The following is a 14,282-nucleotide window of genomic DNA, read 5'->3' on the forward strand; positions in this document are numbered from 1 at the left end:
AATCACAAAATGGAGGCCAACCACACAATTCTGGGAATCATGGCCCAGCCAAATTGATACACACATTTTTTGGGAGACATAATTCAAACCATGACACATCCCTTGGCTTGTGATTGCCTCACTCCAGTCTCTGCTTCAGCCATCGTATTGCCTTCCCTTCTGTAGTCAAATCGCCCTTTGCCTCCCTTTTATAGGGCCTTTGTGATTACATTTAGCGCACACTCTGATTATTCAGGATACTCTCCTGTTCTCAAGATCCTTAACTGGATCAAATCTGAAAGACTATTTTGCCATATGTGGTTAATAGTCACAGGTTCTAGGAATTAGGACACGGATATCTTTTGGGGGCCATTATTCACCCTACCACACAGTCTTTAAAAAAAACACTTTTCGGGTCTGTTGATACTTCTGCTTTTATTATTTGCCTCCTTTTGGTGATATTGAGTCTTTGTTTTATAAAATCTTTAGTGGGATGCTACATTCACTGTATTCAGCTTTTTTTTTTTCCATTTCTAGCATTAGAATTCAAGGCTATGAATTTTCCTTCAAATACTATTTTAGGCACAACCCACAAATTTTAGTATGTATAGTTTTCATTATTGTTTAATTGTAGTTTTAAATTAAATTAAATTAAAATTACTCCTTTTTTATTTCTTCTTGTCCCATGAGTACTTTAGAAGTGTTTCTTAATTGCAAACACCTGAGTTTTCTACTTTCTTTTAGTATTAAGGTCAACCTAATTGCATTCTGTGATATATAGGATATTAATTCTTTGAAATTGGTTTAGACTTGCTTTACTACCCAGCAAGTAATCAATTTTTACATAGGACATAGTATGTTTTTAAGGAATAGGTATTCTATAAGTGGGTTCATTGCTGTATACAAACAAGCTTTTCACCTCTAATCATACTCACTATATACCAGCCAGCTCAGATTTCATCTCTTCCAAGAAGTCTTCCCCGACCACTGGGTATGTGTCCTCCTCTGTCTCCCATTGCACTCCAGGTATAATTAAGCATAATTGATTGCAATGTTGTAGTATCTAGTCCTTCATTTATCTCTCCTATAAGGGCTTAAGATTGTCAAGGGCAAGAAACATTCATTTTGATTCTCCCATTCCCAGCAATGTACCTGCCATATAAGCACACACTCGGTAAATAATTGTTGAACTAAACAATTGAATGGGGCTACTTTTTCAAAGCACTAGTCTGCACAACTCTCCTCTTTCATATAAATAATATTCATTGTACCCTCGAAATAATGCCAACTGGCCACATTAAAAGGGTAGAAGGCAAAGCAAATTATCTACTCTAGCAAGGAAATACCAAACACGTTGCTGTCAAGTTGATTCTGACTCATAGTGACCCTACAGGACAGAGTAGACCTGCTCCATAGGGTTTCCAAGGAACAGCTGGTGGATTTGAACTGCCAACCTTTTGGTTAGAAGCCGAGCTCTTAACCACTGCACAACCCGGGCTCCCGTCAAGGAAATACCAAGGGAAAAATCGGTATTTTATCTGCAGGTTTTATTTACCAAGGTAAAAATGCCTATTTAGAAAAGTCATATGCAGGTCAATGGATGAACACGTAGTGACTGAATGTGATTTTTGATTCTTGACAAGTATGTGTGCTTTGATTCTGCTGGGATTGCAAGACTGGGTGAACATACAGGCAAACCACTAACTGCAGAGCTTAACTGTATGGCATCTGTGCCCCACACATACTCAAGGTCATTGATAATGTCCATACCTTTGAAATAGGAAAGAAATTAACTTGAATTAATTGTGGAATCAGATTTGGAAAAAAGATTAGAAATCGTCTAGTCTAGCTCAATTCTTGCTTTCCCACTCCAAGATCCCAGTCTTTGCTTGAACACCTCCAGTGATAGAGAACTCACTACCTTATAACATTTTTAAGCTCAATATTATTGCCTATCAGGAAGGTAGGAGACCTGGTGACACAGTGGTTAAAGTTCTCGGCTGCTAACCTAAAGATCTTCAGTAGGAACACATCAGCTGCTCTGCAACAGAAAGATGTAGCAGTCTGCTTCCATAAAGATTTACAGCCTTGGAAACTTCATGGGGCAGTTCTACTCTGTCCTATACGGTCACTATGAGTCAGCACTGACTCAACAGCAGTGGTTTTGGTTTGGTTTTTGGTATCAGGGATATGCTACCCTGGTGGTAAATTAAGTGACTGGATTAGAAAAAGGGAATAGAATAATCCTTTTTTTTTTAATTGCTTGATAAAACTCTTTACACAAAGAAAACTTCTCTCCATGCATCATCTATTTTATCTGTTTGTCACACTCTTGAGTGTTATCATGAGTTAGGAGTCATCACAGCATGAAAACTTATAAAAGGCAATATCCAAACTAACTAAACTTGTTATGTAAAAGCTTAAACTAGCAAGCACTATTCAAACAGTAAAAAAAGAAAAGAAAAAGAAAGAATTTATTTCACAAAAACTATGACATTAAAGAATGTCTCAACCTGAAACACAGCAAGTATTAAATTATGGCATTGATTAATCATTTTTAATTTGACTACAGTTAAACATTTTAAATTCTCAAACATAAGGAGAAACTGAGTACTTCTAATCTAGGAGCAGGGAATTCTACAGTACAGGAAAACTTCTGTAATTCAGAGAGAAAAAAAAAAAAACATTGCTGTGGAGTCAATTCCAACTCATAGCAACCCTAGAGGACAGAGGAGAACAGCCCGATAGGGTTTCCAAGGAGCAGCTGGTGGATTCAAACTGCCGACCTTTTGGTTAACAGCTGAGCTCTTAACCACTGCGCCACCAGGGCTCCAATTCAGAGAAGGGTGGGTAACGTCTAAATACCTCCAAATATAAGAGTTCCTAGAGCTGAGAAGGTTCTGGATGTGTGGTAAAGGAAAAATGAATTGCTAGGTAGGGATTGGGGTACTAACAAATATACCAGAAAATGGCCTACCATATATGCCACAAGGCCCATAATTGTCCCCCTTATTCTAATCAAAAGCTTTAGCCTCCATTTATGATATTTTATTGCAAAAATGGCCCAGTTGTTTCACAGTCTTTGCTATGTAACTTTGCAGGGCCTGATCATTCCAACCTGACTTGGCCATATGACTTGCTTCAGCCAAAGGGATATTAGCAGATGTAACATATCAGAGCTCTGAATGGTGCTTAGGCATGGGGACTGCTACCAGTCTTGTACCTCTTCCTTTGCCGTGAGAATATGCCTGGGTTAGCATGCTGGAGGAATATAAGAAATATGTGGAATGAAGTCAAGTCTCTGCAGACGGTAGCAGACAAGGTAGCAGACAACCTACAGATGCAAAAGCCATCATCTGATGATGAAGACATGCAAGTGATTTCAGTTTAGACCTGAAGAGATGCCCAGACTAAATTGCTGATCCATTTAATACATGAGCTAAGTAACACCTATTGTTTTAAGCCAATATGTTTTGGAGTGTTTGTTACATAGCATTATCATGTACCTGATACAGAATTCCTTCCATGATTTAAAAAAAAAATTATATCTGACTCAATAGCCAATTATTTCATTTACTTCTCTCCTTCCTCAACATATAACAAACATCCCATGATCCGACACCCTGGGAGTCAGCCCTTGGGGTGGAGGGTGACCCCATGAGTTACAGAGTAGAACTGCTCCATAGGGTTTTCTTGGCTGTAATCTTTAGGGAAGCAGAATGCCAGGGCTTTCTTCCTCAGCACTGCTGGGTAAGTTCAAAGCACTAACTTCTAGGTTAGTAGTCCAGCACAAATCGTTCACACCACCCAGGGACTCCTTAAAAGGAACTGAGGTGCAATGATAATTTAGCATATTTCTCAACTTTGTCAGGACACAGGCTTCATGCAAGGGTCACTGGCAACAATGTGCCACATAGAAACAAAGCAATGGCTCAGTCATGCAGAATACTGCTTCTGCTCTTGGTTGCTTAACCACCTTGCTTCCGTCAAGTTCTGAAACTTTCTTTAAATAAATCAGGAATTTATAAATTTATAAATCAGAAATTTATAGCAGGTATATATTGTTCTTTTCCCATCAATTCATAACCTTATATGAAACACTGAACGTGTTTAATATGAGAAAGAAAAGGATGAAAATCATATACCAGGCAAATGTGACCAAATGCAATATGGTGTCAAATCTTTAATTTCAGACTACATAGAATTTAAAGCAAAAAGATCATTAGATGTAAAAAGTGACCTATTATGTGCATTGATTAAAGGACAGTAAGATACCATAACAATGGATATATTAGCACATAAAACACATACATACTTTCTGACAATTGACAAACTATGAGGAAAAATAGCTAAATCAGTTATTGTAGTTAAAGTTTTTGTTTTTTTGCATATTTTACTGTGTTTTATGTCGCAGCCCCTCACACAGGGCACCGTCTGTCGCAGCCCCTCACACGGGGCACCATCTGTCACAGCGGCGACGAATGTCGGGACAGCAGAAACAGTAACCAAACACAACTCTTACAGAGAAGTGGGGCCAGGAGGGTCACTCTGAGGCTTCAGTCCCAGGAGTTTATTTATAGTCAATACAGCAAGCAGTGAAGCAAATAACAGAACAATGGGCTTTGGGTGCAGGCAAGGGAGAAGGAATTCAGGCAAACAAGCCGACCAGTAAAGGGACAATAGGTTTGGGAAAACAAGTCATGACAAGTCTTAACATGTTGGGGACAAGTCTCATCATGCTGTGCAGCACAGAGGCCTGTGGGGGCTACAGTTGTCAACAGTGCAGCCATGTTTAAATGGCATATATTCCCACAGTTTTAGGTAAAAGTGTAAACAGCAAATTAAACTCCCATTCAACAATTCATGCACAAATTGTTCCATAATGTTGGTTACAATCCACACAATGTGTCAGTACTCTCACCATGTCCACCCTACCTGCCCCATTTCCATCCAGCCAGCTTCCCTGCCTCTCTTTGCCTGCTCATCTTTGCTTCTGGGTAAATGTTGGCTGTTTGATCTTGTATAGATGATTGTTTAAAGGAGCACATTCCTCACCGGTGTTACTGTTTATTTTATAGAGCAATCTATTATTTGGCTGAAAGGTGACCTCCGAGAATGGCTTCAGTTCCTAAGGGTGTCTTAGGGCAATAATCTCAGGGGTTCCTCTATTCTCTTTCAGTCCAGTTAGTCTGTTCTTCTTTATGAACTTGAATTTGGTTCTATATTTTTCTCCCATTCTAACTGGGACCTTCTATTGTGTCCCTGGTCAGAAAGGTTGGTAGTGGTAGCTGGGCACAATGTAGTTCTTCTGATCTCAGGTTTGAAGAGGTTGTAGTTTGTGTGGTCCATTAGTCCTGTGGACTAATTTCTTCCTTGAATCTTTGGTTTCTTCTCCTCTCCTTTGCTCCAGATGGGAAGAGACCAATAGTTGTATCGTAGATGGCCACTTGCAAGCTTTTAAGATCCCAGACACTACTCACCAAACTAAGACGTTATCTTTATGAACTAAATTATGCCAGCTGACTTAGCTGTCCCACGAAACTATGGTCCTGAGCCTTCAAAACCAGTAAATCAATCCCATGAGGTGTCTGGGTATGTTTAGAAAGTATCCATAACTGTGCCCGCTATGTGCTTTATTATATATATGAGTATATATGCAGTACCTACAAACATGTATATACATATACCTACAAATATAGCTATATATGCATGTGCATGTACTCCCATACGCCTTCCCACACCAATATAGCATACATACCTACTTATGTAACCACTCACATATTTTTGCTTGTTATTACTCTTGTTGCAAAATTGTACATGTTATAGCATTTACCGTAGTTGTCCTTTATTCTTGCCTACCTCTCAGTGTTTAAAGTTTTAAAAGTGGTTGTATCACAAACAGATAGGTCAAACAGACAAATACCAACATGATAATTAATAAGGATGAACCAAAAGATAGATAAGCAACTTTCTATCCAGTGAGCACATTTTTCCAAGAACATATGACATGTTTACATAATTTAACCAAGTAATGGTTCACAAAAAAGCCTCAATAAATTTCAAAGAAGGAACATTACACAGTTTTCCAACTATTATTCAATAATATTAGAAATAGAAGCCAAAAAGAAAGCCTTAAACCACAAATGTCTGCAAACCAAGAAACATGCAACCATGATACACTTGGGTTAAAGAGAAATTCATAAGTGAAAGTATTAAATTTAAAGCTGAATGACAGTAAAAACACTACATGTCAAAATTTTGGGGTACCAGCTAAGGCAGTACTTTCAGGGACATGTATAGCAAAAAAAAAAAAAAAAATTTATCGGGAGACAAGAAAGATTATAAATAAGTGAGCTAAACATTCCCCCCAAAAAGCTAGAAAATTATTAAGAGAACAATTCCAAAGAAATAAGAAGGCAGGAAGTCATGAAGGACAGAAATTAATAAAGTAGCAAACAAAAAATATAGATAACAATAATAGTAATACATTTGTAACACATACTATGTGCTAAGTACTGTTCTAAGTGCTTTACGTATATTAACTCACCTGATCTTCACAACCACACTTAGAGATAGGTAAAGTTATTCATTCTCATTTTACAGATGAGCAAAACAGTGCACAGAGAGACTACATAATTTGCTAATAAAGAGCAGAGATTATTACCTGCATTTTTGTCAACTGTGCTATATTAATTCAGAAGCTGATTTTTCTATTGAAAACACTACTAAAGTAGACAGACCTCTAGAAAGACCAATCAAGAACAGATGGTGCAACAAAATCGTGGCATAACACAATAAAATTTTATTTCTTGCTTACATCACAATCCCGTGTTGGTCAGTTGATTTTCCAGGGCAGTCTCCTCCAAGTGGTGACTCAGGAATCCAGGGTAGCTGTGGCAGAAGAGAAAGAAGAATGAGGAATTCTGGCTCTTAACTGCCTTGGCCTGGAAGTTACATTCTCTGTTCCATTTATAGGCTAGGACTAGCCCCATTTCCTCATGCTAACTGAAGATGAGGATGGAGAATGTAGAAAAGCATATGCATGTTTGGGTGAACACTAACAACCTCTCAAATGGATACAAATAAGGTATATATCCATTGTTGTTGAATCGATTCTGGACTCAGCAAATATAGACTGTAAAAAAGGGGAAAACCCATAAACATGTGAGTCTCGTAGGTACCCAACAGGCAGCTTCCTGGTTAGTTCCATGAGCAACACCGTCAGCCCCCACAAAAAATTAAAGAACACTCCTGTGGACAGCTTTCCAGGAAGTTCCACAAGCACCCCATCTGGCTTTCCAGAAAATCTGACACCCAGTCGGTGGCTTCTTGATGAATATCAGCAGAGCCCTAGGGACAAGCTTCCCATCAAGTTCCACCAGCAACCCAGAGGGCAGCACCCCAGGATGCACTTTCCTGCTTATCAGCCTTAGCCTTCAGCTCCTTCCTCAGTAAACTTTTCCTCCATCCAGAGAGCTACAGCCATGCTCTCACCAACAAGGTCTAAATCTCAGCCTTCGGTGGGGACAAGGCCTCTACCAAATCTCTTCATCCCTTGGGTACTCTGCCTCAGTCCCAGAAGTAGGGACTTTTCCAAGTACATGCTACATCTGTATTCCTTAGTGTTCCCTTGTGTCTATTTAGTAACGTTATTACCTTTTTCTGTTCAAATTACTCTATGAATTCTGTCTCCTGATTGACATAGTCCAAGACCCAGACAATTTTAAAGGCACATTCTACCAAAATTTCAAGGCACAGATCATCTCAATTTTATATGTCATCTAGACAAAAAGGAAAAAAAAAAAATACATTCATTTTATGATTCGAGTACAACCTAGATTCTCAAACTATATTAGGACAATACACAAAAACACAATTACAAAGCTACTTCACTTATGAATATAAATGCCCAAATCTTAAACCAAATATTAGATAAACAAATCCAGTTTTTAAGTCAATACACAATGATGAAATAAGGTTTACGCCAGGAAAAACAGGATGAATTAGCATAATTAATATGTTAATATAATTTAACATATCAATGAGAAAAAGGGGAAAAAATGACCTGGTCTTACTAGTAGATTCAGAAACATACATTTAGCTCACATTTATAACAAAAACTTCCACTAACTAAGTTAAAAAAGAACTTTCTTTACCTGATAAATGCTATATCCTGAAAATCTACAGTAAACATAATTCCTAATGGAGATCATATAAAAAATTGAGGAAGAGTATAAACTTTCTTATATAGCAAGGATATAATAATTTGCATCGGACATCCCGCAGAATCAGCAAACTACTACAACGAGAGTTCATCAAGCTTTCTGAACATAGAAAAATCAAGAGCAATTCTCCACTCCAGCAAGAATCAATTAGAACAGGTAGTAGAAAAGAAGACACAATTTACAAAATCTATAAAGTATATAGAAATTAGCCCAATAAAATGCACAACAGCTTTACAGAGAAAATTCTAAAACCCTATTACAGTTCATAAAAAAGACCTGAATAAATGGAGTGATTACCACATCCGTGGAGGGTTAGTCTTAACATTGTAAAGATGTCAGTTCTCTCCAAAATTGTTCTTTAAATTCTACCAGCACAGGCTGCTGGCTCCTTCTTCCAAATAAATTCAAGCCTGAATAAATTGAAAGAGTGAGGGAAGCATGGATCTGTGGGTCTTAAAATTACAAAAACAAAAAACTCGGAGAAGCACTTTGGCAGACAAAAGGGAATGCATGACCCAGTGTTGATGGAAATTGGCAGTGTGGGGTAGGTAAGAGCCAATATCACAGTAAGGGAATAGAGGAGGGGAGAACTATATCATTTTTACCTCTCTCAATAACCAATAGAAAAAGCATCTAAAATCAATAAAAGCATAGACGATTTGAACAACATGTTTAACAAGCTTGATCTAACTGATACATATAGATCCTTTCATCAAAGAGTTACAGTATACATTCTTTGTAAGTACGAATGGAGTAATTACTAAAATTGATTATGTAATAGGTTGTAAAACAGATCTCAACTCTTTGAATAAGATAAGGTGTATCTATTCAACTTTTTTTCTTTTTTTTAAGATTTCTTTTTAACTGTGCACTTAGGATAAACTTTCGTCCCTCTGTTACCTCCTCTGGGAAATAGCTCAGAACTCATCTTTCAAGAGTAATTTTAAAAATTAACTTATTGAGGCAAAACTAGGATTGAAACAGATCCCAAATCTGGACTATCAGAAAAACAAGGAGCAGTAATTACCAGCCTTTCTTTACTCAAGAAGGACTGATGAGTTTCAACTCTCCCCCTTCCAAATGTAGGCAAAGACATTCAAGGTATAAGCAGAAAATAAGAAAACCACTTTTTCCCAAAATGTATTAAGGCTGGTGCACATAATGAATCATATAGTACTGCCTTGTATATTCAAATTCAAGACAGTTTTAAAGACACAAGCATTTTAAATCCCTCCTCTTTCTAGGAGGAAGGGCTTTATGCCAGAATTTTTAAGAAAGGCTTTTTGTTCCTGTCCCTTTCACATAAAGATTATAAATTGAACTAAATGGGACAGAATGGGTCACAATGAGTCTACTCATTCACAACCATCACTTGTAGTTTTTTAGATACTGAGAATATCCAACACACTATTTCAAAGAATGGACAAAATTAGGCAATCTGGAAAAGGAAGAACTGAAAGTGGTAGCTAACATTTTCTAATAGGTTTACTTGGGGCATAGATGTTAACTCCCATCTTTTTCAGTCCATCCGTCACCAAAATGTCTCCTCAACAAAATATGTTATTTTGTACATTATAGAATACACAACAATAGAAAGAAAGGGACTTTTACAGAAATCTACATGAAGAAATTCTGCATAAGACCACAGTTTCTGAAATGGAAAGGGTTAGAGACCAGCAATTCTAGCCTTTATTATTTTGCAGTGGCTTCTGTAGGAAGAGTTTCCTCTAAACATTCTACTGGCTTCTCTTTCTCCACCTTCTCCTTCTCCTTCTCCAGTACAGTACTTATTTCACACATTCCTATGCGGTTCAAAACTGGTCTACACAAGTGGACACCTCGATTTCATCCCCAATGTAGTGGAAGCAGGAAAATGCTAATGTGAATCATCTCACCCAAGGTCCTCTAGTCATTTCCTCAAAGTACAGGCAGTTCCAATAAAATGCTCCACTTATCAATATCAATTCATATTCTTCATCTGAAACATTCAAATATCTCTTGGTGTTACAGGGTCTACTTTGATTCAGTCCTTCCTGTCCTTCCAGCAGTAGGCCAAGGCTGCTGCTCAATGTTCCCATCTCTCCAGGGCCATGTTTGTTGGTCCAGTATCTGAGATCTTACGTTCCTGTGGGAGTGAGGAGGCTAGAGAGGAACTTCCCCACTCTTAGGTAAGTGCAGTGTAACGGATTGCTTTTGTGTGGACTTTCTCACCATGTTCTTATAACTCCCACCCAAGTGATTGGGCGGGACTACGCAGATAGGGTAATTGTAACCCACCAAGGGGATTGGTCAGTTTTGCCATTCTGCTAGGCTTGAAATAAGCCACCCCAGAGGGAGGAAAGAGAAGAGCCCACCACCACCAAGGAAGGAGAGATCCGCAGAAGACGACACAGTGGTCTTCCCAGCCCACAAAGTGAGAAAGCTGAATGCCTTTGGGTAGAGGCCCAGGGCTAGGGAGAGGTATGTCTGTGAGCACAGCTGAAAAGAGGCTGTCCTGATGGAAGAACTGTATCCTGAGTGTTCCTAAGCTTGAATTGTAACCTATTACTTCCCTAATAAACCCCATAATCATGAGTATTGTCTGTGAGTTCTGTATGGCCACTGAAATGAATTATGGAACCCAGTAAAGAAGCAGACAGTGCTGTGGGAGGGACAATTGGTGTCAGAATTGGTAAAGATGGCAGAGAGGAGGCATGTCTGACTTCCGCCTCATAGGAATCAGCCTTAGGCTACTGATCTTGATTCTCCTTCCTCCTTGTGAAGTTAGAGGAGATCAGACAGCGTCCCCACACCATTATTACAGTATGGAATTTTCATTTGCATAGAATCTGCCTGTATTTCAGTCTGTCCCCATTTCATGGTTAGATAATCTAGTCTCACAGATACAACATCCTCTTGACTCTTCTTGTGAGCCCAAATCACATGCTTTCTACTGATTCTTCAAAGTTCTTTTGAATTGCATTATCTTTCAGTAGTCTAAATCATTTGCATATGTTTATACTATAACTTACCCAAGATTAGCTAATAGCAAGTGGGAACCAAGCCAGGTTCTCTCAGACTGGTACGGGCAATTGAATGAAAAGTAACTCTCATAGAATTTTGTTGAAGTCTCTGATAGCATTGCTTAAAACTCTAATGCTATATCTCTAAATGTAAAATACTAAGTTGTCAGGGTGCGTGTTCAAATGAATTCTAAGCCTTTAGCTATCTCTCTCCATTACCATCCTCTCTGACAGAACGAACATTCAAAAGTATAAAATAAAGACAACTTTTCATGTCTTCTATGCAAGCTATATATGGAGAATTCACAAATTCTGTGTGTAATTTTTAAACTTTTTGATTATAAGGGTAACTTCACATGGACTCCCACACTACACCTCCAAATAAACTCTAATTGGAAGTCTAGAAACTTCCACCAAAAAGCACTGTATACACACACATATACATACATACACACACATTACATATATATTATTATATGTATGTTTATATCTTTTTATTATAGTTATAAAAGGCATATGTAACAAGTAAAACAAACAACCAAAGAAAACTTCCCAAATCTCAGTCTTTTCAGTTTTTCCTGCCATTACAATTTTAAATAGCCGTTATTAGGAATGAGAAGAAGTAACTAGGGAACAAGAACAAGAAGCATTACACGTTGCCATTGAATCAATTCTGACTCATAGCAACCCTAGAGGACGGCGTAGAACTGCCCCATAGGGTTTCCAAGGAGCAGCTGGTAGATTTGAACTGCAGACCTTTTGATTAGCAGCCGAGCTCTTAATCACTGTGTCACCAGGGCCCCAACTGATGTCCAGGGACAAATAATTTATTGACACACTATTCTTCAGGGTCATGTGATTTTTTTTCCCCAATAGTTCTATGCAACTCAGGTCTATGTGTGGAAAATGTAGGAAGCTGTATTGCTTTAGGTTTGAAGCTTCACTGGGCAAATATGACAGAAGTAGAATAGGGCAAATGGTTTTCAGATACTGGATGTTAATTTTTTAGTGGTCCATTTAACCAAGTCTAAGCTTTATAAAATAACATATTAATGGGTAACATTTACTAGATACCTATGATGTACCAGGCACGGTGATAAGTGCTTTACATGAATTGTAATATTCTAATACAATTATTCTAGTATGTAATGTAACTATTATTATCCATATTTTACAGAGAAATGAACTGAGTTTTAGCAAAGTTAAATAACTTGCTTGTTATCTCACAGCCAGCAAGTAATGGCTGAGATTTTAACCCAGGGCTGTCTGAGACTAAATCCACACATTGACTGCTTCACCATATGAATGCAGCAGGGAGCTGACAAGGTACCACGGAGGAGTCCATAGAGAAGAGATCTCAGTGTGGCTGAAGAATAGGATTAGTGGGAATCAATGAGTGAAACAGTCAGAAGACTAGGATGGAGTATAAAGATTGACAAGTTTGAATTTATGATTTCAGAAGTGGTCTCATTTTAAATTAAAAAAGAAAGACCAGAAGTTATCCTTTGTAATGGGTAGTTAAAGTGGAGTGACTTTGAAAACTCTTTGCAGAGGGAAAAAAAGTGAGAAACAAGGGTGTTGGCTATATCATCCATTTTAATGTTCAATTCATCAGGTTAATTAATGGTTGCCACTGAATTGGAGAGGACATATTTAGTCAGTTTCCAAAGTCTTTAATAAAGAGGAAGTTAGAATAGATGACAGTAAAGAGAAGGCATAGAACATATGGAACTGAATGAAACAATGGTAAGACAATTAGGGATTTTGTCATAAGATCACAAGAGTAACTATCCAGAAGCCTCATTATTGAACAAGAAGGTTGTCAGTCTCATTTTATGACAGTAAGAGTCATGGGTTGTATTAGTTATCTATGGCTGCAACACAGCCTCACACTTAGTGCTTAAAACAACACACGTGTATTATATGTATTATCTCATAATTTCCATGGGTCAGGAATCTGGTCATGGTTAGCTGAGTACTATGTCAGGGTATATTTTAAGGCTGCAATTAAGGTGTTGGACTGGGCTGGAATCTTATCTGAAGGCTCAACTGAGGAAGAGTCAACTTCCAAGCTCACATAGTTGTTGGCAGAATTTTAGTTCCTTAAGGGCTATTGGACTGAGGGTCTCAGTTGCCAGCTCAGTATTGGCTGGAGGCTACCATAAGTTCCCTGATACATGGGACTCCCAACATGGTAAGCTAAAATTCATCCAAGCCAACAAGAGTGTTTTCAAGCAAGACAGAAGTCATAGTCTTGTAATCTAATCACAGAAGTGATATCCCATCACCTTTGCCGTATTCTATTAGTTAGAAGTCTTTGGATAGCCCACACTCAAGGGGAGGGGTTTACACGTGGTATGAATCCCAGGAGGTGGAGTCACTGGGGCCAGCTTAGAGGTTGCCTGCCACATGAGGTTTGAGAGAACAAGAAGCATCTCCTTGAGAAGACTGCAGGGGAAGCAGTACCCTCAGAGATAAGCCTGGTCTCAGCTAAGGACAGGAGCTGTGGTGAATATCAAGGGGGAGTCTGATGACACACAATGGAACAGAGATTCTAGTAGGTGCAGAAGAAAGTTTGAGGCAGAAGAAAACTGGGAAATTGGGTGAGAGAAAAGGAAGCACATGTAACATGGGTAAGAATTCTGAGGAAAAATCTACGGTCAGAGGGGCTTCTAAGAAATCATAGGCCATGGGTTATCAGATGTTTCCCTGGTTACAGGGCTTGAACATGACTAAGGCAGACATACACTCTAGCTTGGTCTTAAAAGTGAGTATTATCACATGCATAGATGGGAGGCAGATCAGAAGTAGAGCTGCAACTTCTGTCCAACTCTCAAAACAAACTAGATGATCATATGGTGGCAGAGAGCTTGACTTCATTCCATCCCTTCAACCTGCTCTCTGCTTAAAACAACTGTCCTTATCAGCCTCAGATACCTTCATATTCATATGACGAAGGAACTGAAAGGAGGGATGAACCTACAGATAGCCAGAGTACCTCTGATGTGAAGCCACAGATGAGGCCATGGGGCTAAGGGGATGTGGAAGGAAGTATTTGAACACGTCAATCAAACTG

This window comes from Trichechus manatus, unplaced genomic scaffold (assembly GCF_000243295.1).
Source record: "Trichechus manatus latirostris isolate Lorelei unplaced genomic scaffold, TriManLat1.0 scaffold00022, whole genome shotgun sequence".
In the NCBI taxonomy this organism is placed as follows: domain Eukaryota; kingdom Metazoa; phylum Chordata; class Mammalia; order Sirenia; family Trichechidae; genus Trichechus; species Trichechus manatus.